The sequence below is a fragment of the Microcebus murinus genome, chromosome 5 (assembly GCF_040939455.1).
Source record: "Microcebus murinus isolate Inina chromosome 5, M.murinus_Inina_mat1.0, whole genome shotgun sequence".
NCBI classification, from domain to species: Eukaryota; Metazoa; Chordata; class Mammalia; order Primates; family Cheirogaleidae; genus Microcebus; species Microcebus murinus.
The window spans coordinates 46681075-46707444 of record NC_134108.1 but is presented as its reverse complement, the minus strand read 5'-3'; the positions used below and the strand labels follow the sequence as shown (position 1 = coordinate 46707444).

At 36.0% G+C, this 26370-nt stretch overlaps 1 long non-coding RNA gene and 1 other non-coding gene across 2 annotated transcripts; one reads left to right on the top strand and one right to left on the bottom strand.

Annotated features, from left to right (window-relative positions):
* On the top strand, positions 1-26034 carry LOC142870890 (uncharacterized). The gene is made up of 3 exons (XR_012919215.1): positions 1-52; positions 23130-23247; positions 25513-26034. It is a non-coding gene; the product is annotated as an uncharacterized LOC142870890 (long non-coding RNA).
* LOC142871312 (small nucleolar RNA U13) lies at positions 1603-1706 on the bottom strand. The gene has a single exon (XR_012919562.1). It is a non-coding gene; the product is annotated as a small nucleolar RNA U13 (small nucleolar RNA).
* Positions 26035-26370: the final 336 nt, after the last annotated feature.

Here is a 26370-nt window from a genome sequence, read left to right as displayed (position 1 = left end):
GACTTCCGGGTCGGTCCTGCACAGCTCCTCCTGCCTAGTCGGCGCCTCTGGTGTGAGTACTTTTTCTGTTTTCGTTTCTTCTCTGCCTCTCATTACCTCTTCAACTGAAAAAAACATTCTTTGTTCCACAAAGTCCCTTATTTGGGACCACTGCTGCCTGTCTGTACAAGTAGTAGATCTCCATCTGACAAATCGGTGGCCCACTGATGCTCCTGTGGCCTCCACATCTACCTCTAGACACCGCGGCCAGTTTCTGAAGGACCTGCAGGCACTTCTGAGGCTAGGCGTTAGGCAGTTTGCTTATAGCTCTTTTATTTAATTGGCCTGCTCAGTTTTGCGGCTCCCTGATATTGAGTTCCAAACCTTAGTGACCAACGATGTGTGGAAGTCATCAAAATTCTCTTAATTTTCTCCCTGAGTGAACCTGGCACTCTAAAGTTTAGAGTTATTAGTGTTGTTTTGTAAACTATTAAACTGGTTTACTTGGCCTAGAAAACCTCTTTGGAACGGGGTAGACTTGCTGTTAACATTTCAGGGACTAGTTTCCACCAGCTGACAGCTGAGCGGCAGTGAAGTTGGAGTTTAAGTGGAAAATCCCCAAAGAACGTTTTTCAATCTTACAGGGCCAAAAGACGACCTACTGCTAGGTGTAATGGAAGAGAAAGTTCATGGGCTTTCGTGTCAGGGAGACTGAATGAATTTTAGCCCTGTATTGCCTTTGTGATTGTGGGCAAATGCTTAATTCCTCCTGCTGCTCAGTTTCCTTATTTCCAAACTTGGACAAAATTATTTATTTTATAGGGTTGTATGAGGAATAATCTAACAATATATACAGACTATAATTAGATGACTATCTTTTATTATCCAAACCATGACAGTTTTGAAAGAGAAAGGGAGAGCTATTAATTAGGCCAGGAAGAGACATAAATTGGAGCTTTCACAGGGAATCTGGGATGTTCAGTTGCAGTCACTATAATTTCCTTAGGTGCAGATGCTGTGATACATTTAAGTGAATTCTGGCTTAGAGTAGGAACTAAATAAATACTTTGAAAAATTAACAGAGCTGTTTCCTTTTATCTCGTACTCTTCTCCCTTGATTCATAGTGTGTTTCAGAGAAAGAATGACATTGCATAAGAAAAAAGAATAACAGAATATCTTTCAGAAAGGGCTCCATGCCTTCCAGACTGCAAGCTGTGTTTGGGAGTGGTTGAGGGAAAAAATATAGAAACTCCAGGTAAGTTCAGAGAATACAAGAGCAGAGAGGCCCAGCAGATGAGGTATTACCCAGGAAAGAAGTAAGACTCCAGAGAAATCCTGTTCCCAGCACTCAGTGGGAATAGAAGCAACATTTGCATGGGCTTTTTTTGACTTGAAATGTATGTGTGGCTTTTGAGTACTTGAAATGTGGGTAGTCCAAATTGTGCTGTAATGTATAAAATAAACCCCGGATTTTAAAACTTAGCACAAAAAAGAATGTAAAAGATCTTATCAATAATTTTTTATATTGATTACATGTTGAAATGATAATAGATTAGATAAAATATTAAAATTAAATTTTAACTCTTTTATTATACTTTTTTTTTTTTTTTTTTTTTTTTTCACGTCAGACGGGTAATGTGCCGATGTCGTAACAAGGTTTGAGGGAGGCACATCTCACGCATGCGCGTGAAAACCCAATCATCACGCTTATGAACTACAAAAGGATCTTATTATACTTTTTAACACATTAACTGCCATATGGGTTATATTTAACTCATGCTAATTTTGAGCCTAGAGCCTTGTGAAGCATATGTAACTTCACCTTGGGAGCTGTGAGAACTATTTTTCAAGCTTCATATAACTCACAGAAAACAATAAAAAATAACAAATTTTTCATTAGAAAGGATAATTTTGTTTTAGAAGTTTTTATTCTGTTTTTATAATAAAACACCATGGCCCCAGCCAGGCACAGTGCTCACGCCTATAATCCTAGCAATCTGGGAGGCCGAGGCGGGCAGATTGCTCGAGGTCAGGAGTTCGAAACCAGCCTGAGCAAGAGTGAGACCCCATCTCTATTATAAATAGAAAGAAATTAATTGGCCAACTAAAATATATAGAAAAAATTAGCCGGGCATGGTGGTGCATGCCTGTAGTCCCAGCTACTTGGGAGGCTGAGGCAGCAGGATTGCTTGAGCCCAGAAGTTTGAGGTTGCTGTGAGCTAGGCTGATGCCACGGCACTCACGCTAGCCTGGGCAACAATGGGAGACTCTGTCTCAAACACAAAAAAACCCCACCATGGCCCCAAGTTAAAATGATTTTTCCAGTGTAACAGTCAATGTGTTAAATGTGCACATTAGAAAATTTTAAATTATGTTTGCGGCTTGCATTATATTTCTGCTGGACAGTGTTGATGTAAACCAATGGGATGACAACAGGCCTCATGAGCTCTGCATATCCCTGCTTTGTGTAGATGGAAGATACTTTCTGTGTTCCTAAGAGCAGTTCAGGTGAGGCCCTGGAGTCTGCAGATGTAGACTGGGAAAAAGAGGGGAGGCAGCAGGGACCTGTTGACACCAATAATTAGTAACCAAGCATCCTAACAGCTGTGGGGATGTCTTGGTGGCTGCCACATAGACAGAAAACAATACCAAGGTTAAGATTCTGCCACTTTTATTAAGAGCCCCCTGTCCAGTGTTCTTTTTGTCCTAATTAAGCTTTCTTATATATAACCTAAGAACCTTAGGTATAACCCCTGAGAAAGAGGATGAGAACCTTGGCATAAGTGACATTTTTTCTGCCACTCAGTGGAATGGGCACTAAAAATTGAAATTAAGTTTAAATAAAGACAAGGGTAATATAGCCGTCTGATTGGTACCAACGAATTAAAACAGATGTTGGCTGAAAAATCCTGTGGGTTTCCTGCTTTGCCTGACATCATCTTTTAAATTGCTGGGACATTTAGAGGGCTGCGGGTTTGTGGAGTAGGCCTAAAGTGGCAGTGACAGTGAAGAAGGATATGCTTGAACTAATAATGAAAGATTTTAGTATTTAACATCTGTCATGCCTAATGCTGGCACATACTAGCTCGGTATCAGGTCTGGCTAAAAAATAAAGTTACATTTCTTGCTTATCTAAGTTTGTAAGTTGATTGATGTATGTTGCATGTAAATTAAAGGAAAGTCATTTGCATACAAATTTTTGCACTCTATCTTTTTCCTGTATTGCAAACACTTGTTTTGTTTTAATTCAGTTCATTGTTACCATTTATTTTATTCTTCAAGCAACAACACACACGAACAGAAACTACCTCATTGATTATAATGAACTCTCCAGATTTTTTTCAGTCTTGATCTAATCAAATATCTATCAATGAAGAAATTCTTTCCATTTTAAGGAAGCAAAATTACTTGTTAAAAGACTTACTAATTGAAATATCACGCTGTAACTTATAAATGTATGCAATTATTGTCAATTAAAAACAAAATAAAACAAATTTTTAAAAAGAGGTAATACTAATAGGCTTACTATATCAGATTATTATTTGGTTTTCTAAGTGGTATAATATCTTATAAAATGATCTTACATCAATAATGATGGGAAAAGCTCTCAATTTGAATATAAATGTAAACAAATAAACCAAATAAACAAAAAAAAATTAGATATCAAATAGATAACATAACCACAGAATAGAATAAAAAGAAGTCTAACTAATTTTTATTTTTTTATTTTATTAAATTTTTTTCTATTTTATTTTCTTATTTTCTACATTGAAGCCATTGCATATGAGAATCCAACTAATTTTTGAACACAATTACTTGTATACCTTCAGTGGGAATGAAATAACAAGAGGAAGAATCCTGTAGTGTTGGGTTGGAATTAGAGGTATTAGTGATTTAAAACAAAGCAAAATAAAACAAAACAAAACAACTCTGACTAAGAAAGGGGTCTAGAAGCAAGAACATCCTTTGTTGATAAGCACATCTGGTGACCATATTTTGCCTTCTAGTACCATTCCCCAGTAAAATGAGGTCTTTGGAAAATGACCAATTATAGGGCTAAAATAAGGGAAGTATAAGGTGAGTACAGAAGAAATAAATTGCTCAAAAAATGATGGGGACATGTCAAAGGGATACAAGAATTACCTTAAAGGTGTTCCCATTGGCCAAATTTGGGAAAATTTGAGCATCAAAATCAATAATAACAAGGATGAATTTGATGAGTTTATGATGGTACTAAACAAAATTTAAAAAAACAAAAATAGAAATCTCATCTGTACAGAAGGATGCCAAATATAAATGTGGAAGAAATGAATAGTATAAATAGAAAAATCATTATTTTGCAACCACTATAGTAATAATTTGATTTAGGCAAGAATCATCCCATATGCTAAAATCATGAATTAATAAAGACTATTAAGGAGTAATACTTTCAATAGAATCAAAATATTAACCCTCATATTGCTTACTAATTACAAAAGGGAAAAGTTACTTTTTTTGAGATTCTAGACATCTGGCAGATATTGCTGTAGCCAAGTGATCAAAATATCATCAAGGAAGGCAAAAAAAATCTCCAGTGTAATGTACCAAGATGGAGCTATTCTTCTAAAAAATGTTTAATCTACATCTCTTCATGAGGATAAATCAGACAAGTTCAATTTGAGTAGCATTCCATAGAACTACTTCCTGGACTCTTCAAACATCAATGTCATGAAAGGTAAAGAAGGTAGAGAAACTATTCTTGATTAAAAAAGACTCATGAGACAGGGAAACAAAATGCAGTATGGGATCTTTGATTAAGTCCTGGGTCAGTATTGGGACAGTGGGGACAATTGAATATAGATTATATAATAGATAATATTGTGGTAATTAAAATGTTTTGTATTTCCTGATGAAAATTTTATGTAGTGATGCAGGATAATGCCCTTGTTATTAGCAGATATGATCAGAAGTTTTTGCCACAATGAGTAATTTTGTTTGTTTGCTAGTAACTCTTAGATGGTTCAGGCTAAAATATATACATAGTTAGAAGGCTAAGGTGGGAGGACTGCTAAGGGGTTTGAACCCAGCCTGGGCAAGGTAGTGACTCTGTCATGTGTATGCTTGTGTACATATATGTGTATATATGTATGCATGTATAAATGTATGTATATATAAATAGAGACAAAAACAAATATGACAAAATTTTAATGGTTGGTAAATCTGAGTGAAGGGTATAAGGATATTTCTTGTAGTATTCTTACAACTTTTCTGTAGGTTTGAAAATGTTTAAAATAAAGCTAGAGAAAGCTTTGAGGCTTAACTCTTGGCATGAGGGGAATAGAAAAGTATATTATCTTTTTCTATGGCAAATAAAGTAATTTGGTGTTAACTATATTTAGCACATTATGATTTGTAAATATATTTTAATAAGCACAATAAAAAGCATACATATGATAGTATGGCCACGAAGGAGACTAGTCTTAGCAGTACCACAGCTCTGTTTATTAGTGGTGCATCCAAAGGAAAGTTGCTTAAATTCTTCATCTATAAAATAGAGATGAACAATAGAACTGACCCTATGGCAGAAGCAGCTGGCTGCCTAACCACCATCTATTCTCCCATTCATTCTTATTAAAAGAACCATAAATTTGATAACATTGGCAATGTGCCTGGCTATATAACTACCTTTCCCAGAATTCTTTGCAGAATGGAATAGAGATGTAAGCAGAAGTTGTCACTTTGGGTTTTGATGGTGGGGAAAATTAGCTGACTGGTGCCTTTTAGCCCTTACTCTTTTCTCTTCTTCTTGTTACTGCCTAGAAGATGGATGTAATGGTTGTAACTTTAAGTTCTTATAAATATGAAGTTGTGGATCAAGTATACATCTGGAAGGAGATGGAGTCACTGTGGGCATCATGGAACACCAGCTTTGGACCATACCTTTGGACCTCCTGTTACATGCAAAAACCATATCATTATTTAGTTGTCAATATTATTTAGGTTATTAAATAAAATCAAATGCAATTCCTCATTTACACCCCATCTTAGAAAGTCATGAAGATTGAATTTGGTAATACATGTAAAGTGCTTAGTACTGTTGATAAAACACAAAAAGCCTTGATGAATATTCGACTATTTTATCTGTGTAGTATAAAGAAGGAAACAGTGAGATCAAAACAATAATAAAACCCCTCCCCACCAACAATAACAACAAAAAACCCTGGACCAGATGCATTCACTGTTGAATTCTATCAGAACTACAAAGAAGACCTGGTACTCATAATACAGAAATCATTCTATTATTTCAAGGAGGGAATCCTCCCCAACTCATTCTACAAAGTCAGTATCACCCTGATACCAAAGCCAGGAAAGGGCACTACAAAAAAAAGAAAACTACAGACCAATATCCCTTATGAATATAGATGTACAAGTCCTCAATAAAATACTAGCAAACCAAATTCAACAGCATATAAAAAAAAAAAATCCACCACAACCAAGTGGGCTTTATCCCAGGGATGCAAGGATGGTTAAACATACTTAAATCAATAAATGCAATTCACCACATAAACAAAAGCAAAAACAGAGACCATATAATTCTCTAAGTAGATGCAGAAAAAACATTTGACAAAATCCAGCACCCTTTCATGATAAAGACCCTCAACAGACCTAGGCATAGAAGGAACATATCTCAAGATTATAAAAGCCATATATAACAAACCAACAGACAACATCACACTGAGTAGGGAAAAGTTGAAAGCATTCACCCTAAGAACTGGAACAAGACAAGAAAGTCTACTTATATCCAGCATAGTGATAGAAGCCAGAGCAATCAGACAAGAGAAGAATATTAAGGGTATAAAAATTGAGAAAGAAGGGGTCAAAATATTACTTTTTGCTGATGATATGATCTTGTATCTAGAAAACCCCAAAGATTCTACCAAGAGTTTCCTGAAATTGATAGATAAATTCAGAAAAGTGTCAATATATAAAATCAATGCACATGAATCAGTAGCATTGCTATATACTAATAAAAGTCAAGCCAAGAGTCAAATCAAAGACTCAGTACCATTCATAATAGCTACAATGAAAATAAAATGCCTTGGAATATACTTAACCAAGGAGGTGAAAGATCTCTAGAAGGAGAACTACAAAACTCTGAGGAAAGAAATTGCAGAGGATACAAACTAATGGAAAAGCACAGCATGCTCATGGATAAGTAGAATAAATATTGTTAAAATGAAGGGATTTACAAATTCAGTGCAATCTCCATTAAATTAACAAAGTCATTCTTTACAGATCTAGAAAAAATAATTCTATCCTTTGTCTGGAACCAGAAAAGAGCCCCAATAGCCAAAGCAATGTTAAGCAAAAAACAAACAAAAAACAAATATGGAGGCATTACATTACCAGACTTCAAACTATACTACAAGGGTGTAGTAACCAAAGCAGCATTGTATTGGTACAAAAATAAAGACATAAACCAATGGGAAAGAACAGAGAATCCAGATATAAAATCATCTATCTACAGTTGACTGATCTTTGACCAAGCAAACAACAAGGTACACCAGGGAAAAGAAGCCCTAGTCAATAAATGGTGCTGCGAAAATTGGATAGCCATATACAGAAGAATGAAACAAGACCCCGTCCTCTCATTACTCACAAAAATTAATTCAGGGTGGATAGCAGACTTATATCTAAGGAATGAAACTAAGAATTCTAGAGGGAAATGTAGATAAAACTCTTCAGGATATTGGCCGAGGCAAAGAGTTATGAAAAAGACCCCAATGGCAATCATGGCAGCAACAAAAATTAATAAATGGGATCTGATTAAACTAAAAAGCTTCTGCACAATGAAGGAAATAATTGCCAGAGCAAATAGACAACCCATAGAATGGGAGAAAATATTCTCAAGCTACACCTCCAATAAAGGGCTAATATCCAGAATTCACACAGAATTCTAGCAAATCACCAAGAAAAAACCAAACAACCCCATTAATAAATGGGCAAAGGCATGAGGAAAAGCTTCTCAAAAGAAGAAATACAAAAGGCCAATAAACATATGAAAAAATCCTCCATGTCACTAATCATCAAGGAAATTCAGATTAAACCCACAGTGAGATACCACCGTATCCCAGTTAGGATAGCATTTGGACTTTATCAAAAAGTCCAAAAGCAATAGATGCTGGCGTGGATGCAGAGAGAATGGAATGCTTTATACACTGTTGGTGGGATTGCAAATTAGTGCAACCTCTGTAGAAAACAGTATGGAGATTCCTCAAAGAACTGAAAGTAGACCTACTATTCATTTCAGCAATCCCACTATTAGGTATTCACCCAAAGGAAAAAAGACTGTTCATCAAAAAGACACTTGCACAGACATGTGTATTGTTGCACAATTCACAATTGCAAAGATGTGGAAACAACCAAGTGCCTCAATTCATGAGTGGATTAATATGTGATATATGTATACCATGGAATACTACTTGGCCATAAAAAGATGAGTTAATACTTTTTGCAACAATCTGGGTGGCACTGGAGACCATTCTCCTAAGTGTAGTGTCTTAAGAATGAAAAAACAAACACCACGTATACTAACTGTAAAGTTGGAACTAACCGATGAGCACATATGTGCACAGAGGGAAGTAAAAATCAGTAGAAATCAACCAGGGGCAGAGGGAGAGGATGGAAGGGGCCAAAACCTACTTAACATGTACTATGAACACTATTTGTGTGACAGGCATACTTTTAGCCAGGACTCAAGCATTACAAAGTGATCCATGTAACCTAAAACATTTGTACTCCATATATATATATATATATATATATATATATATATATAGAGAGAGAGAGAGAGAGAGAGAGAGAGAGAGAGAGAGAGAGAGAAGGAATGTACTTTTCCTTTGACCTAGAAATAGAATGGATATTTTCTTCTTTTTTGTAATTCCCTTTTAAAATATTCTTTTTCAGCTGAGGAAATTCAGATTTCTTCAAATATTTCATCTATTTAAACATAATTCCTTCCAGTGATTATTATAATCAGCCCCATATTTAAAATGAAGATAGTAAATAGGTTTCTTGAACTAATGTAACCAAGTCATGGTTGGTGAATAATTGCTGTTCTAAGAGTAGGATGATTTATAAAGTTACCAAAGTGATTATCAAATATGCTAGGTGAATTCTAAACATATAAAGGTATTTTGTACATAAGTAGGCTCAATAAATATAAATGGGTAGTAGTATTTTTAAAACCTGGGCAAACTGTTTGAACAAATTATGTTATATATAAAGGAAAAATTTTGTATTTATTTTGCTATAAAGTTGTAAATCAACATACATATATGCTTAACTTGGTTTGAAATAAAATGTAACTATTACAGTTGGATTCCAAAGCTAGAATATTAGCTTAAAATTCATATAATATTTCTTGAACATACAGAACAGTAGAAGTTTTTTATTTAATTTATGATCTGTAGTAAGATATTACCAATACCTGGATTCAGTATAGCTCATAGACTGCTTGTGTGAATAAGAATATCTATATATCTAACAAGGTATTGTGTGACTAGAAAACAACAACAACAACAACAAAAACACCTGCCTACTGGTAAAGTAGGATTCCTTTTGAATCTCCAACACTTTATTATTGAAGTCTTTGTAACACAGAGATATTACAACAATTTTTAAACCTAGGTTTCTGACAAGCCACTTGTTAGCATATAACAAATTCACTTTTGCATGTAATGAAATTTCATAATTGAACGAAAGAATTATAAGGACAACAAACATAATGATTGCCAAGGAATTACCTGTCTCTGCCCATGTTTATCTTTCTTTACAATAACCATGTGAGGTGGGTGACTTTGTCCCCATTTTTACAGGCCTTGGGAACTATATCAGTTAGGGTTTAAGCAGGAGGCTGATGGTACCCTTGAATTAGGCAAATGAAGGATGGCTAAATAAATGGACTCTACAAAGATGTCCTCAGGATGAGGAACCCACAGGGGATATTGCAATCTCCCAGGGCTAGTTGTAATAGAGCTCTCACCACACCCTGGCGCCAAGGACAAGAGGAGAAAGTGGGAGTGGTCTCTGGATCCTAAAAGGGGAGAGACTGAGAGAGAAGGATACCTTGAGAGAGGTTGTGACCTTTAATCAAGAGACAGAATTGGCCAGAGGTGACTTTTCTGGAAGGAAGTGAGTACCGATCTTACTTCCCCCCTCCAATCTCCTTACAGGTTCTCCATAGCTGAACTTGAAGGGAAGCCAGTGAGCAAGGATTCCTAAAAATATAGTTCTTGCAGGTCAATGTCTTGTGACGGACAGAAGGGTGGACATGAATGGACAGTGCATCTGGGAGGACAAGTAGAAGGTATGTAGCATAGGAACTGAGGCTCAGAGAGACTAGGCACTTTGTTAGAAGTCACACAGGTAGGAAGTTTCAAAGCCTGGACTGGAACTCATATATAACTTCAAAAGGTTTATTCTTTCCATGATGCGTTGTGATGGCTCCTATCATTGGAGATGAGGAGTGTAATTATATTTGCAATGTCTTCTCTAATCTAGTCTATGTGGACTCATCCATTTGTTTTATAAAAAATAATCACAATAAAAAATATAATGTAAAAGGCTGTATTGTTTATATGGTGATGAATACACTTTATACAGACAAAGAGCAGAAGAATTATCTGTGGACTTAAGTAGCATAAGTTCAAATAATTGACAAATAGAACAATAGTTTCATTATGTTAATCATGTATTTAATTCTCCTTTATTGCATACATCATCATTAAAATCCAAATTAGCATTACAAACTAGCATCTCCAGAAGAAGGTCATCATTATTAGTTTGTTACGGTCCCAACCAATAATAGGATATCTATGTTTGCATCTTGAAAAACTTTTACAAATTGCCTAAAAGAAAAATAAATTTTCTTGAAAAATAATTAAGTTGTTTTTCCTTCTTTATGAGCACCAGTGATTGTCATTGTACCCTCTTAATATTTTGATATATATATATATATATATATATATGGAGTATGCTTTTCTATTGACCAGTTACTGTATGATAACTATATAGTAAAACTGAAATGCAATAATAGCTGTTTGCAGGAACAATTGAAAGCTAATCTCACTTTTATAGGCTTTCATCAGATATGAAATAATTTTCCTTAAATACCATGAGAGCCATAGTCTGGAAATATGAGAATACACTCATGGTTCTGTTCTTCTAGGATACTGTTTTAATTAATTGAGTAATTGAGGATGGTTTTGTTGACTAATTCCCTAACTAAATCATTTAACTTCTGAATGGAGTGACCTATTTTTTAAAAACTTTGGGCAAATTCCCAAAGTTTATAATTCAGAATTTGTTCTTCTTAATAAATCGGTTAATATTAACAGTGATAAGATACAGAAACAACATGGTTCCAAGTGTGAGAACCAATTATTTAGCTAATGACTGAAATTTTATTCAAGCTAATGTTAAATTCTGTATGTTATTCAATAGAGTGACTTAGAATCAATTTGATAAAGAATGAGAATAACTTTTGATTTCTGAAATGCTAACAATGTAGAATTGCTGACATCTCTGTAATCTCTCATATTTTATTCAAGGAATTCAGCTCAAGTGCATTCAAGAATTTTAGCCAAAGTTGACTTCAGCTGTGGTTCAAGATCAAGTATTAGTTTATGTATCCATTTTAAATGCTTCTGAGAGGTAGATAATAGATGGAATTTGAGGAGGTAAAGATTCAGAAATAATCTCATACATTATATTTTATAATTTTATCCAACATTTTTTGGTTGGATGGAAAGTGAAGAAACTGTATCTGTGGGCAAAGGATATTGACACTGATTTTAATTTACTAAATATTAAGAACTTGCATAAAACAGCGTTCTTGATACACGAACTTGGGTATTGGTCTGCCTGGGTTCAAATCCCAGCTCTACTACTTACTAGCAATGTAATGTAAAATCAGGATAAAATGAGTACCTACTCTATAGGGTTGCGTTAAGACTGAATTAGTGTAAGCCTTTAGAAAAGTGCCTGTCACATCATAGGACTTCAATAAATTTCAAAATTGTATGATCTGGGTTGAAGGCATTCTACTGTCTATACTTTGGTGTGGGTCATATTTATCATCGACATGCCAATTGCCAATCTTTTATATAATTGTGTGCTATATATAGTCTTAACTTTTTACAAAAGCGTTTATAAAAATTGTCACAAAGAAATGAGGATGACTTTTAAATCTACAACTTTCATATTGTTATTTTTTTTCAGAATGACAGAATAGAAAAATTGGAAGAGTTTTTAAAAAGCTGTAGAAGGGGAAAAAATATGAGAGAATATAGTTTTGCAGCAAGGAAACCTGTATTCTAAGACTGGTCACTAATTAGCTATATCATCTTTGGGGATATCACTTAATCTCTTGTATCTTGGTTCCCTTATGAAATTGGGTATGACAATATTGCTGATAAAATGTATATGCTTATATTCAATATGTTCTTGTCGTTAAAGACCAATTAAGTTCATGTTTTGTATCTTGAAAGTGCCTGAAAACGTTTTGTCCCTCTCTGGTCTTTGAGATGTCTAGAGAATAGCCAACTTCCTATTGCATTCCCATCCTTTAGGTTGTGTGAACTGAGAACTAGGAAAGGGGTTGAGAGAGGGAGGCCTGGAGAATCACTTTCATAGGAGCTAGAAAAGCAGCAAGTTATTTAGATGTGTAACTCTGAGGGCCGCTATAGTCAAGCTTAGCAATTTTGGAGGCAGAAACCACTCAGTTAACCTTTCTAGACACAGTCATTTCTCACTTCATTAGCCTGCAGTTCATTTTGATCCAGGAATCCCATGCCAGGAACATAGTACATCTCACTTCTAATTCAAAACACCTGGACTCCTTTGGCCAGAGCCCACATCCTGGGGTTGGCTCATCTTTCTGTGGTGACCTGGGTCTTGCCTTAGCTTCGACTGCAACAGCAAGCACATCACAAGGAAAGATTAATTTTAATGGAACATGGCCAAGGAAAACAAATCCAGCTGAGAATTTAAAATATTAAAAACCTATTAGCTGAAACAATGGGAGCCAACATTAGCCCTGAAGTAAGAAACGTGCCTAATTAAAGAAGCAAGAGATGTTCAAAGCAGTCTACCAGTTTCTGGGAATGAGGGCAAGACACCTTGCAATGATAAAATGATTGTAATAAAAGCATTGCCAGAGCTAGTTAGATGAAGAAAACCACCCAGTTTGCTTCCATTCTGGTAACTTTGCTATTGACTGTGTCCCTACAACCATAATGATGAAGGAAGCAACCCCATCCTGACAGTCTCAGGGTCACCTGTAGGCTCTGGTGTGTGTGCCTTGATTTAACTTTTTGAGGACATAGACAATGTAAAAGAAGAAATGTGAACACAGTTTTCCTGGTACCAGTAGGTTTTAACACATTAACTGTCATGCAAGTTGTATTTAACTCATGCTAGTTTTGAGCCTGGGGCCTCTTGAAGCATATGTAACTCACATTTGTCTGTCTTCACCTTGGGAGCCACTGGAATTGTTTCTCAAGTTGCATATAACTCACCCACATAAAAGAATAAAAAATAACAAATTTATCATTAAAGTTGAAAGGATCATTTTATTTTCAAAGTTTTTATTCTATTTTCATAACAAAACGTCATGATCCCAAGGAAAAAAATTTTTTTCCCAGTGTGGCAGTCAGTGTGTTAAACTGGACATTCACAGACTGTGATGTATATAGCACTTGCAGAGTGGTATGATGATTTTCTTGTTTGTGTTTTGTGAGTTTATCACCGAGTTCCCCACTACTGTTTCTTCTCTGCCTACCTGTATTTTTTGAAATGGCTAATTTTTCTAACTTTACCAAAGTTTGCAGTTCATATCTCAATAGAACAGGGGTATTTTAAATCACATAACTGCAGACAAACTAGAGCAACACTGCTTTTAAAGTTTTTTTCCCCTCCTTATTATTGGATTGTTTAATGTATTAGGGGAGAAGCAACAAAATTTGTGTAGGCATTTTCTGAAGTCCAATATTCTTTGTCCAGATTTTACATTATCAGAATACAAGTTTTTCAAAGATTTTAAAAAAAGTAGGTCTGGTGGAGTATTATATTCACACTTCTCCATAATGAGACACCAGGATACACTTATTTGAATGGCTACAATTAAAAATACTGAACAAGTGTTGGTGAGAATGTGGAGCAACTGGAACTCTCATATAATACTTGTGGGAATATAAAATGGTACAATCACTTTGATGGATAGCTTGACAGTTTCTTAAAAATCTAATTGAATGCTTATCATATGACTCAGCCATTCCACTTTTAGGTATTTATCCAATGAAATAAAAACGTGTGACCATACAATGACTTGTACACAAATATTTACAGCAGTTTTATTTCAAACAGTCAAAAACTGGAAGGAAACTAAATGTCTAGAAATAGATGAATGGATAAATAAATTGTTGTGTATCCATATAATGGAATATTACTCAGCAATAAAAAGTAATGATTTATGCAATGTGAATAAATTCAAAATAATTATACTGTGTGAAAGAAGCCAGGCAAAAAATATATTATATGCTTTATGATTTCACTTATATAACATTCTAGAAATTGAAAACTAATCTGTAGTGATAGAAAACAGATCATTGATTTCCTGAGGCTACAGATGGGCAGAGTAAGGAGGAAGGAAGGAATAGAAGAGAAATATGAGGTAACTTTTGGGGACAATGAGAATTTTCCTTATCTTGACCCTTGTGATGAGTTTATCAGTGTATATGCATTTGAAAACATATCAAATTGTACACTTTATGTGCAGTTGATTGTATGTCAACTGTATCTGAATAAAGCTGCTTTAAAAAGTAAAAACTTAAGAGCAGAATGTCACAGACTTTTGATTCTCTTTTGGCGGGTAAGTGGACTACCATATACTTCTTTGCAAATTTATCAGTAGAAAGTGGACTGAAAGGTGTGGGTAGGGAGCTGAAGAGTATTTTCAGTTTTTTAGAGATCCAAGTCTATATATATCATTTAAACAAAGAAGGGCCTACAAGTGCCAATTATTTTACTGAAATCAGGCCTTTGCTCCTACTGATATACCATTGGGCAAACACTTTAGTGTGTTCTGCTTGTTGTTGGTTAATTAAAAGCACACTCTGAGTTTGTATTTGAGGAAGGACGTATTTGGTGGCTATTGGAGAGGTTGGCAGATGGATTTCTGAGGACCTTTTTAAAGATTATTTGTAATTTGTTTCCTTTGATTTTCATCAATACAGAAAAGGGGCTTACAAGTTTTTAACAGCCCACTTTCTTCGTGGTAGGATTGCATTTTATTACATGCAGCTTTTTGTAGGATTCTTTAATGTCTTACCACCAGCTGAGCCAGATGGTATCTTAAAGCTTTGGTTGGGATAATTGGATCATTTGTTTTTCTCAAACACAATATTTAGAAGCTTTTCTAAGAGAAAGAGCACTTCAATGTACTAGCCTGCTTCAAAGCACCATCAGCAGAGAGCAGAACTCTACTTCTACTTTTTTTTTCCAACAAATTTTATAGAGAAAAAGATGTTTCTTTTCTGTATTATTTCTCTTATTCCTATGGATTATTTCTCATAAATGCATACCAGTAGTATCAATAAGACTTGAAACAGATGCTCATGGCAAAGGTAGTGATTTCACCACATGTGGAGTACAGCTTTAGAAAATACCAAAAGCTGGTGGTGGCTTCAGTAGTCATGATCTTGTATCCTTCATTTCTTCATCTGAAAATTTCCATAATGGCATTCCATAAAGAAAAATAATGCGGAATTTAGGGTCATGGTGTAAGATTGAGAGTAAAGTTAGTTCTTTAACCCAGTGGAGTAGCTTCTTAAGGCTCTTTATTAAACAGCCCAGACCTCAATGGGAGGAAATTATTGCTTCCAGCTCCTACCTTGAAGTGAAGGCATACAGCTTCCCAAATGACCTTGTAACTAGCACAAATAGGGAATTGTCTATAGATGGAATTATTAAGGAAGAGGAAATTCTTTGATGCATAAAATCGCCTTATAGAGATTATGTCAAGAAACTCTTTGTTACTGTTCCACTTTCTCAAAAATAATTGTGCTCTTGTTGCTCTGGAAGACATTAAGACACATAATCCAGGCAAGTAGTTTAGTACTACAGGATTCCACAATTCCAGCTCAGAGACTTGTTGTTGAGGCCATCTTCTAAGTCTCTATCAGGATGAAGGGGAAAGTGGGCATATGGGGGTAATTGGCCCTTGCTGCAATTTCAGGTCAGAGTCATATAAATAATGAGAGCATATTGTGAAAGAAGTGACTAAGATCTGGCCTGTGGGGAAAACTATAATAAAGTGAGGCTTCCCCACTCTAGGACTGGGCATGCTTCTTGTCACTTGGTAGTGTAGGGCCAGTGTTATTGTAACAAAAGACATTTTCTCCCCAGAGAGTTTCCTCCTATATATCAGGTACTAGAAGATAACTTAGATCTGTGCTTTATAACTTACAGAGTACTATTTCCATATACACTTGTCTTAATCTCTCAAAACTAGATTGAGGTAGGTGGCATTGTCATCCTGGTTCGCATAGGAGAAATTGGGCTCAAGGTTCAGTCGTTTGCTCAGGGGCACATGACTAGAGAAAAGAAGAGCACAAACTTGAGTCTGTGTTCTGTGATGCCAATCCCAGTTAATGTTAGTTGTCTGACTTGACGTTTTAACACCCTAGAGAAATAGATTCACTTTTAGACTTTGTTACAACAACCTGGTACTAAATAACAAAAGCTTATTCTAAGAAGTTTGGCATGATGGTAAAGTGAGTAGACTCGAGTCAAAAAGCGAGTGTTCAAATCCAAGCCTTAGTCATTCACGGTGGTGTGACCTTGGGCAATAGTCCTAACTTCTTTGTTAGCAATGTTCTTTACTTCATAGAGTTGCTGTGAGGGAGTTAATGAGTTAACAAGCATAAAGCACTTAGAACACTGCCTGGCACCTTTTACAGACTGCCTATTAGTTCTAACCACAACAGCAAACACCATTGTTACCATAATTGATGCTTATTATAGCAGTAATGAAAAGCATTTATTACATTTCTTCCAGCTCTGTGGGAATAAAAATTAGTTCTGAATGGCATGCTTTTAATGTTGATTTGAATCCTGCCAGGAATACATTAGGCATTGGAATACATTAGGCTACATTACTCTAGTAAGTTCTTGTTTTCGTTCCCAGCCAATACCTTAAGGACCAGGAAATGTATATTCTTTTTCTAAGGTGTTTTATTTATATCTCCCAATCCATATCTAGGGATTACTGGATTTATAGAGTTCTATCTACTCTACTCTCCTGAGTTCTATACTATTTGAGAGGGCTGGTAGTAAGGGGGAATTCTTAATTCTGCAGATACACACTTGTGCCTTCCTTAGTATTTATTTGTCCTGTATTTATCTTCTGCCTTTCTTAGCATTCAATCCCTGGATGCCTTCTCTACTCTATCACATCTGTTTTCTAGTTATAATCCAGTCACATAACTTTAAATAGCAACACTATGCTAATAATTCTCAAATTTAAGTCCAGGCTGGATTTCTCTTCTGTATTCCAGACTTGATTATTCAACTGCCTACTCCACCTCACTTCTTGAAAGTCCAGTAAATGTCTCAAAATTAATGTAAGCAAAACCACTCCTGATGTTGCTCTCCCATTTCAGATGGTGGTGTTTCCACCCTTCTTACAGTTAAGGTCCCAAATCTGGAAGTCATCAGTGACTCTTCTCTTTCATACCTACATCCAATTTGTTAAAAAATGCTATTGATTCTATCTTCAAAGCTATTCAGAATCTGACTACTTTTCACTGTTTCCATTACCATCACCCTGGTCTGAGCCATCTCATCTCATGGATTATTCTAAAGTCCTCCTGATAGGTGTTCATAATTCTACCCTTACTTTCCTATAGTTTATTTTCAACACTGCAGGTGGAATGATGCTTTTAAAATGTAAGTCAGTTCATGCCATTCCTTTACTCAAAATCCTGAAGTGGCCTAGAGATCTGTCTGGTTTGACCACCTATTACTCCTCTGATGACCTTTCCCATTCTTGTCCTTGTTCATGTCTCTGCTGCTTCCAGGGCCTTTGCTCTCCTGTTTCTGTTGCTTGAAACACTCTTGCCATGGATATCTGCCTGGCTAACTTCCCCACCTCTGTACGTGAAAGTGCTTAAATCTCACCTTCCCAGGGAGGCCTATCCTGCCTACCCTATGCAATGCTGCACCTGCTCCCCTGCCTGCTTTCCTTTCCTCCAGATTTTCCTAACCCTGCTCCTCTTTCTTTTCCCCTTGGCCCTGTTCCTGACAACACTTTAGGTCAATAATTTCCATCCAAAACCCTGGGACCAGATGCACTTCAGAATTTAGTCTTTTCATATTTTAATAGAGAATTCCATGCCTACACCATGTATTACATTTTGGGGAATCTTGCATTCAAACACATTGATATTTCTGAAGCAAAACACAGAAATATGTACATTAACTAGAATAAAGATTAGCTGCTCATCAGTTAAAATTAGGTCACTTTTCTTGACAACTTAAGGAAAAATTCCAAACTTTAGATCTTTTCAGACTTTGGTTTTGTAGATGAGGGATCCATGGACAAGCATATAATTATTTGTTGTGTTTATCCCTCCACTGGAGGACAAACTCCTTGAGGGCAGTGTTCACTGGCATAGCCCAAGGGCTGAGAACAGTGCCTGGCACAGAGTAAATGCTCCAGGTATGTTGCTGGAATGAAAGAATTTGTCACGCAATTCTTCCTTTCCTCCTTTCCAGATTTAATTAACTGATGATGGTTTATTGAATAGTGTGCATGCTTTACATGTATACTTTTCCATCTGGATCTTTCCTTCCTTTGATCCTTCAATTCTTTGTCTATTTTTATTAAGGTTGTCCAATCTTTTGCAGTTTAGGCTCAATCTCTCTTCCATTCCCTCCTTGATATGCAGTTTCTGAGGCTCTTGCCCTAACAACTACTATAGTAATTATTTTCTACTAATACTGCATTTATATCCAATACTCATGTACTTAATTTGTTTTATTAATGATTTTTTACGGTAAATAATCATTACTTTACCTAAACTGCAAGCACCTTGGGAATAAGTGCTGTAATCACCACCACCACCAGCAGGGTGGTAAGTAAAGCTCTCATTTCACAGTGGTAGACTCCCCATACAAATTATTACATTTTGCCATTTTTGTACTAGATGCTAGGACTATAATGATCTATTTAATTCACTTCTTACCCTGAAGAAGTATACTTACTGGCTACTGAGAAGAAAAAAAGCGGAAAATAGGCCATTGCAATTGAATTGGTTGAAGCTGTGACCCGGGAATATTAGGACTATGAGTAGTTAGCCCAGCCATGGAGGACCAAGGCTCCTGCCCACTGCATTGGTAACTAAGACAAGATGTAAAAATTAGTAGTCATTCAAAAGAAGAGGCAAAAGGAAAGAATGTTGAAAGCAAAGGGGACTATAGGTATAAAGACCTGGAGATGAGAGAGAGATTACATAAGGCATCCAGTAGATGAACCAAGGGCACTTTGGATGGTTGGTGTACAGGTTGCAAGGGAGGCAGATAGTGCACTGAAAGATGAAGCTCGTCTTGAGGGAGGCAGAAGCAAGATCATAAAGGGTATTGAACATCACCCTAGGGAATGAAGGCTTATTCTAAAAGAAGTGGTGACTTATTCAGGGGTCTGTGATGTGCTCAGACTTACATTTTTGAAAGATGACTCTAGTTGCAGCGTGAATAATGGATTGGAGAGATCAAGGCTGAAATATAGAGAGCAGTCCTTTTATTTTTCCAGTATTTGTGGCAATGCCTCCTTGAATACACGTGTTTGATGTTTGTAGGATGGAAAATAAATCTTAATGATTATTATGCTGAGGGGAATAGTTGGTAACACAAATTTATTGATTAAAAAGCACTGACTTTTGTTTTATGATCTTTGGGGAATAGATTTCCCCAAAATAGAAGAAAAATTCATCCATGAAATATCTAGGTGGCAAGCATGTGTTCTGCAGAATAGGATGCAATACAGGTTGAGCCATCCCTCTTGCAGCAGAGGTGGGGGCTCCAGAGGGTAGGGAAAGGACATGTCAGAGATGCAACAGAAAGATTGACAATGATAAATGGAGTATGAACTCTGGGAGAATAAAGAGCCCAGCACACCCCATACTCTTCCCTGATGAAAGCAACCTTCACAGACTCTTACAGAAATGAATCTGTTAAACAGATGCCTTCAACATGTCACTTGCAGACAAAGCTTTCTTTGCTAAAACCCTTCTCAGAAAGGTTGATAATGAATAAGTCTAGTGAGAGGAATAATTTGTCAAACTAATTTATTATAGTCCAAGGAGGTTTCTGAATAATAGGAGACACTAGGGAATAAAAGGCAGTCATCTCTTGGAGTGTTAGGAACTCTCTTCCCAGCAGACCCGGGCCTCTGTTTGTTTATTTGTTTTTGGTTTTGTTCCGAGACTGAGGCTAATATTGTTCTCAGTTCTTTGGTTCTGTTAGTAGCCCATTCTTTTCCATTTTGAAAGAGATAATGCAAACACTGTGTGGGAATGCTGGCTTTCAAACAGGGTTCACCAGGGAAAATTGGACCTGGGAATTAAAGTTATCACTAACACAGGAAATGGTTCAGCCTGCTGCCACTCTACTGCTTGCGTGTAAACCTCTAGGATCTTTAGGGAAACAGCAACCAAAATTGGGCTTCTAAGGCTGGAGCTTATCCCCCTCAGAAGAGTTTACAACGCAAACACAAACTGCTAAGGAGAACTTTTATTTTCTGCCCTTATAAAATAAGACCAAAAAAAAAAAAAAAATTCACAGGCCGGGCATGGTGGCTCACGCCTGTAATCCTAGCACTCTGGGAGACTGAGGAGGGAGGATTGCCTCAGCACAGGAGTTCCAGACCAGCCTGAGCAAGAGCAAGACCCCGTCTCTATTATAAATAGAAATAAATTAGCCAAGCAGCTAAAAATAGAAAAAATTATCCGGGCATGGTTGCACGTGCCTGTAGTCCCAGCTATCTGGGAGGCTGAGGCAGAAGGATCGCTTGAGCCCAGGAGTTTGAGGTTGCTGTGAGCTAGGCTGATGCCACGGCACTGTAGCCTGGGCAACAGAGTGAGACTCTGTCTCAAAAAAAAAAAAAAAAAAAAAAAAAAAAATTCACCTAGCCAAAACAAAAACAATAACAATTTACCAGTAACTAAATAGGAAAATTATCACCATTCTGATAGAAATGATCATGTTTCAAGAGAAAGTGTTAAAATTGCTATTTCTAATATAATGGGTCTGGCTATCCATTTCTGGAAGAATTATTTTCCTTAGTCATAATAATGACTGTCTTTGTCAAATTATTACCAAGAAAAAAAAAAAAAGAAAGAAAGAAAACGAGAAAGGGGGAAAGAAATGGAGAACATACATGCGAGCTTCGTCTGGTGACACTGTCTATGATCATTACTTTCAGGGCTGAGCTGTTCATATTGTATCACACCAGTACTGACCCCCTTTTATGGCCAGAGTTTTCTAATATACATTTCATGATCTCCCTATCAGCATTTCTGGATTTAAAAAATAAATGTCTCCTAGAATGCATTGCCAAAGAATTTAACAATTTCAGAAATTAATAGAAAACCTAAAATAAAACCACTCCCTAACCATCAGGGTAAGAAATATTATAACAATGATCATAAAGGAATCTTTATAGTGTAGTAGAAAGAGGCAGGGGATCTGAATCTGCTATTTATTAGTTGTGTAATTTTAGAAAAGTATTCCACTTCCTATCACAATTCTTTACTCTGCCAGATGAGAAGTTTGGACTAGATTATCTCTCTGGCCTTTTTCAGATCTAAAATTCATTATATTAGGTGGATACTTTTATTCCAGACAGTAAATATTTTATTGCCAGGCTTTGGGGAGCCCAAGATGAATAGGTTATGTCCCCCACCTTTGCAGCATTATACTGCATGAGGTGCTCACTTCTGTTCAGATGTGCAAAATGAGTAGCATTTTTGCTATTTGTTTCTGAAAGACATATAATTAATACAAAGGCTTTCCAGTGAAATAGAAGTAGGTGTAAATCTACATGGTCTGTTGGTGGTTTTTGTCGTGGATGTGAGTTTATAAGTGTCTCTTCAGCCTGTGTTCATGTACAGCTGGCAGTAGATTTTCAGGGTAACTCCAGGGACACTAATTTCTGGAAGCTCATTTGTACATATATACATAAACACATACAAATTCACTCTTTAATTTGGTTCTAGGTCTCCCGAGGCTGAACTGTACTCACAACCACTCCTTCCACCTACACACATATTTTCAGCACAAAAATTGAACTTGACCTTGGATGGCCAAGTGCCCTACCTGGATGATTCAATAAGACAAAATTTATGTCTGTTTTTCCTGGTTCTCAAGTGAAGCACTGACATAGATAGTGAAGACCATTCTTATTCCAAGTCTGAGAGCTTTACCTGTTTGTTCCCCACCAGGCACAGGTGTGGGTAGATGGTGCTATGCTCAGTACCAGCCTAGTACATTCACTGTCTAGATCTGTCAGTAGATTCTATGGCTTTAAGTTGAACCTCCTATGATGACACATTTCAATGTCCACACAACAATAAATTCATAATAGTGATCAAAGTCCTTTATTCTACCTTTCCATTTTTAGGATATTCTGACTTTGATGAAATGTTGCAGGGGATTTTCTTTGAAAATGCTTAATTACTCCATATTACTTTTCCTCAGAAAGTCCACTCAGATGATACACAAGACCTTTTTGGACTTTCAACATTCCTTAGCCAGATGTTCAGCAGCAAATATTTTCTCAGCTGGGAAAAAGAAGGAAAAAGAAAAAAAACCAGTGAAACTTGTCAGCAGTGGTGGGAATTATCAATATCAATGAATACTTATTTTTTTGCTATTGCATGGGAGACTGGCAAAAATATTTGAAATATGAATCTCAGTCTTATCCTTAATATACCTTAATAAATTCCAGCTCTGGAATAACAAAGGAAAACTGATACTGGAGACAACAGAGCATGCAAAAATATGGAACATATTCAGAAGTTATTACTATTCATTCTATTTCCAATCATAGGTTCACTCGACCTCTGTGTGATAAATGAACCTTCAGGGTATGTTTCCATTGACATTTATGAGTTTCAAGAATGAATGACCTGATCTTTTTGGAGAGGCATTCCCCAGAGGGCTTAAAGGTAACTGAAATATCTTTGGTCTAGAATGTTTCTTAAGTAGCTTTGATGCCAGAGAATTTAATTGAATATGAAAACTCACTTAGGAATAAAAATCTGAAGGCACTTTGGGCATTGCATTGTGGGACTAAGCCAAATATTTCAAGAATATTTTACTTCAAATGAAATTTTCATTCGTTTGGCTGGTTAATTAAATATATTTTTTTCTGAATTTCCCTGAGAAGGAAAGGACTCTTTGAATACATGGAAATTAAAAAGAATAGTAAAGAAATTGGAACACAAGTGGCCATTGGTTTGGAGTAACTTTGAAAAGTAACAGCTTTTTATCAAGGGAAGGAACATATTATTTCCTTTGATCTGTTCCTTTCTTCCTTTGCCTTGAAGCTATTAGGGTCCCCTTTGTGGTCTTTCCCAGACTGTATGATCACTCAGTCCTCAGTTAAAGTGATTTGGAAAAGAATTACAATCCACTCTGCTGCTTTCTCCCAAGACCCTCTGACTCTAAAGCGTTCTCAAGTAAGATTCAGCAAAGCAGTGAGTGCCCTTTTAACTCAGACTACCTTTGGATTCAGACATGGGTTTTTCAACTATTGACTTGGAATCTCTTCGTATCTGGATCATCCTATGGATAAGGCCTTTGTGACATTATAAATTATCTTGTAATTAAAAACCGAACTTTTATCTTCAAAACACTTTTAAGATACCACAATCAAAACTGGCATACCTGAGCACTATAGATCACCATTTAAAATTTTGGCATTTAAACTTTGAGAATGTGACATTGGAGTGTGCACTGACAGGTTACTTGAAAAATTGGATGTTAAAATTTAAATCTTGGCAATACTTTAGCTTAGTTAAAGAGCAGTCTCAACCTGTAAAACAGTGATATCACCCTGGACTTCATTTTGGTAGATGATAAAATTCTTCAAGAAATTTTCTCTTGAGTTTAATGAACATAAATTTTTTATGGAGATTTGATAAAAATACCCCTCACTTGAATGACTTAGGATTGATACTGCTCAAGTTCCAATGTTGGAGAGATGAAACCCAGCAGGTCACCTTCCTGATCAAATCCTTCTTATGGTAAAAATGGAGTGTGGGGAACTAGCACAGTCTATTCCCATCACATCTTTCTTCCTCAGTGGAAAGAAATATTGTTTTTATTTTAATTTTATATTTATTCCCTAAGCCACATGAAATTTACATAACTTAAGTGGAAAAACCGGATGACTTGTTTTGAAAAGGGATTTGCAAAATATTTAGGAATTTCTATTATTTTATCCCACTTAGAAAAATGTCTGTGACTTGCTTGAAAGGAATCATTTTTAGCCAAAATTGAAGCACCTAAAATCAGCAAAGTTGGATCAAAGTGTAGTTTTATAACACCTTGATGTTATAGTTGGACTAGAAAGGTAGCCAGACAATTGACGTACAAATAATTGAGCACTCCTTTGACGTTCACACCAACCTGAAGCCTGATGACTTGCTGGAGAGTCACTTTCTACTTACCCAAATCATTTTCCAAGCACCTTTTGATGTCAGAATTGGCCCAAGTGCAAGGAAGCAGAGATACAGCGTGTACTGCCAGAAAATCTCTTTGTATTTCTGCTATGGGGAACCAATAGACTTAAAACAAAGAAATAGTCTAAGGGAAATTGTAGAGGACTTGTATAAATATTGGACTAAATGAATGAACTTAAGATAAACATATTGAATGCTGATTATTATTTTGCTTACTAGCAATTGCGAATATTCTGGATTTCTAAAGGTGAGAGAGAACTGATAATGCAGATCTATAAATTCATCAAATATTTAGAACATTTATAGATGTATATATATGTTATAGTACATAATATACATGATATAAAGTAGAGCTATATAGTATTTTAAATCTCAGACTGATACTTTCCCTTAATGGTTCCTGGTCCCAAACTGTCCAATTAACAATTAACTATTTATAAAACTGCCCAATTACTAGCATGATTTAGGTGGTATTCCAAAATCCAGGTCTGTTTCCCTCACTTCCTTCTTAAGAGTTTCTGATTCAACAGGATTGAAAAGTGTCCCAGGAAATCATGTTTTAAAAAAGATCTCTGGGTGGTTTTGAAGATAAACCAAATTTCAGATCTTCTTACTTAAATCACCTGGTAGCTGGGTACTTCAGCTCCTTTGGAGATGGAGTGAATAGGTGAATACTCTGCTTATGTACCAAATTCTAGGGTGGGATGCTGTAAGACTAATCTCTGGTATTTGTAATTATATTTTTAGGTATTTTTAACTAACACAGATGAAAGAAGAACCAAAACAATTATGCTAAATGGGAAATTCACTCCTGAAGCTGTTGTGAACATTCAGTCTCAGAAGTAGCTGGAAATCGCCTCTTAGTGGAATCAAATTTAGTTATACAAATTGAAATTTGTCCTTCAATTAGGGAATAGCAAAGAGAGATCAGTATCTAGCCTATGAAAGAGGCATGGAATGAAGATGTCCTAGGGGACAAGTTACCAAATGCTAGAATTTTAACTTACTATTCTTTTATTTATTTTTTATGAAACTCTATTTTCTTATTACAAAAATGCAATTCAGAAAATAGAAAAATATTTTAAAAACTGAAAAATAATAAAGATAGCAAAAGAAAATATATTTACCATACCCATAATCACTTAATATTTTGCAATATTTCCCTTCTGTACTAAAATATGCATGTCTATATTTATATACAAAATTTTAAGTCCAATAATTGTATGAATTTCTTTATGTGATACCACTGTTGTAAAAGATGACTCAATTAAACAATGATCCAATTGAATTAAATACTAGAGTTGTTGAAAATCGTATGTTGCTTATAAGAGGCACTATGTGCTTGACACATGTAAAAGCTTTTACTTGTCAGAAGAGTGAGGTAGGGACTATGTTATTTCCCACTTTATTGATGAGGAATGGAGGTAGAGCATTTGAGTGATTTTGTAACTACCAAGTAGCAGAAGCCAAGTTCCAGCCCTGCTGCAGTATTGTTGCTCTCAGCAGCTATGGAGGGTCCACCGAAAGGATGAGGGGACAAGATGTGCATGGGAAGTTGCAATTGCCTAACCCTCCCCCTCCTGCCTTTCCATTTCAACATAAACA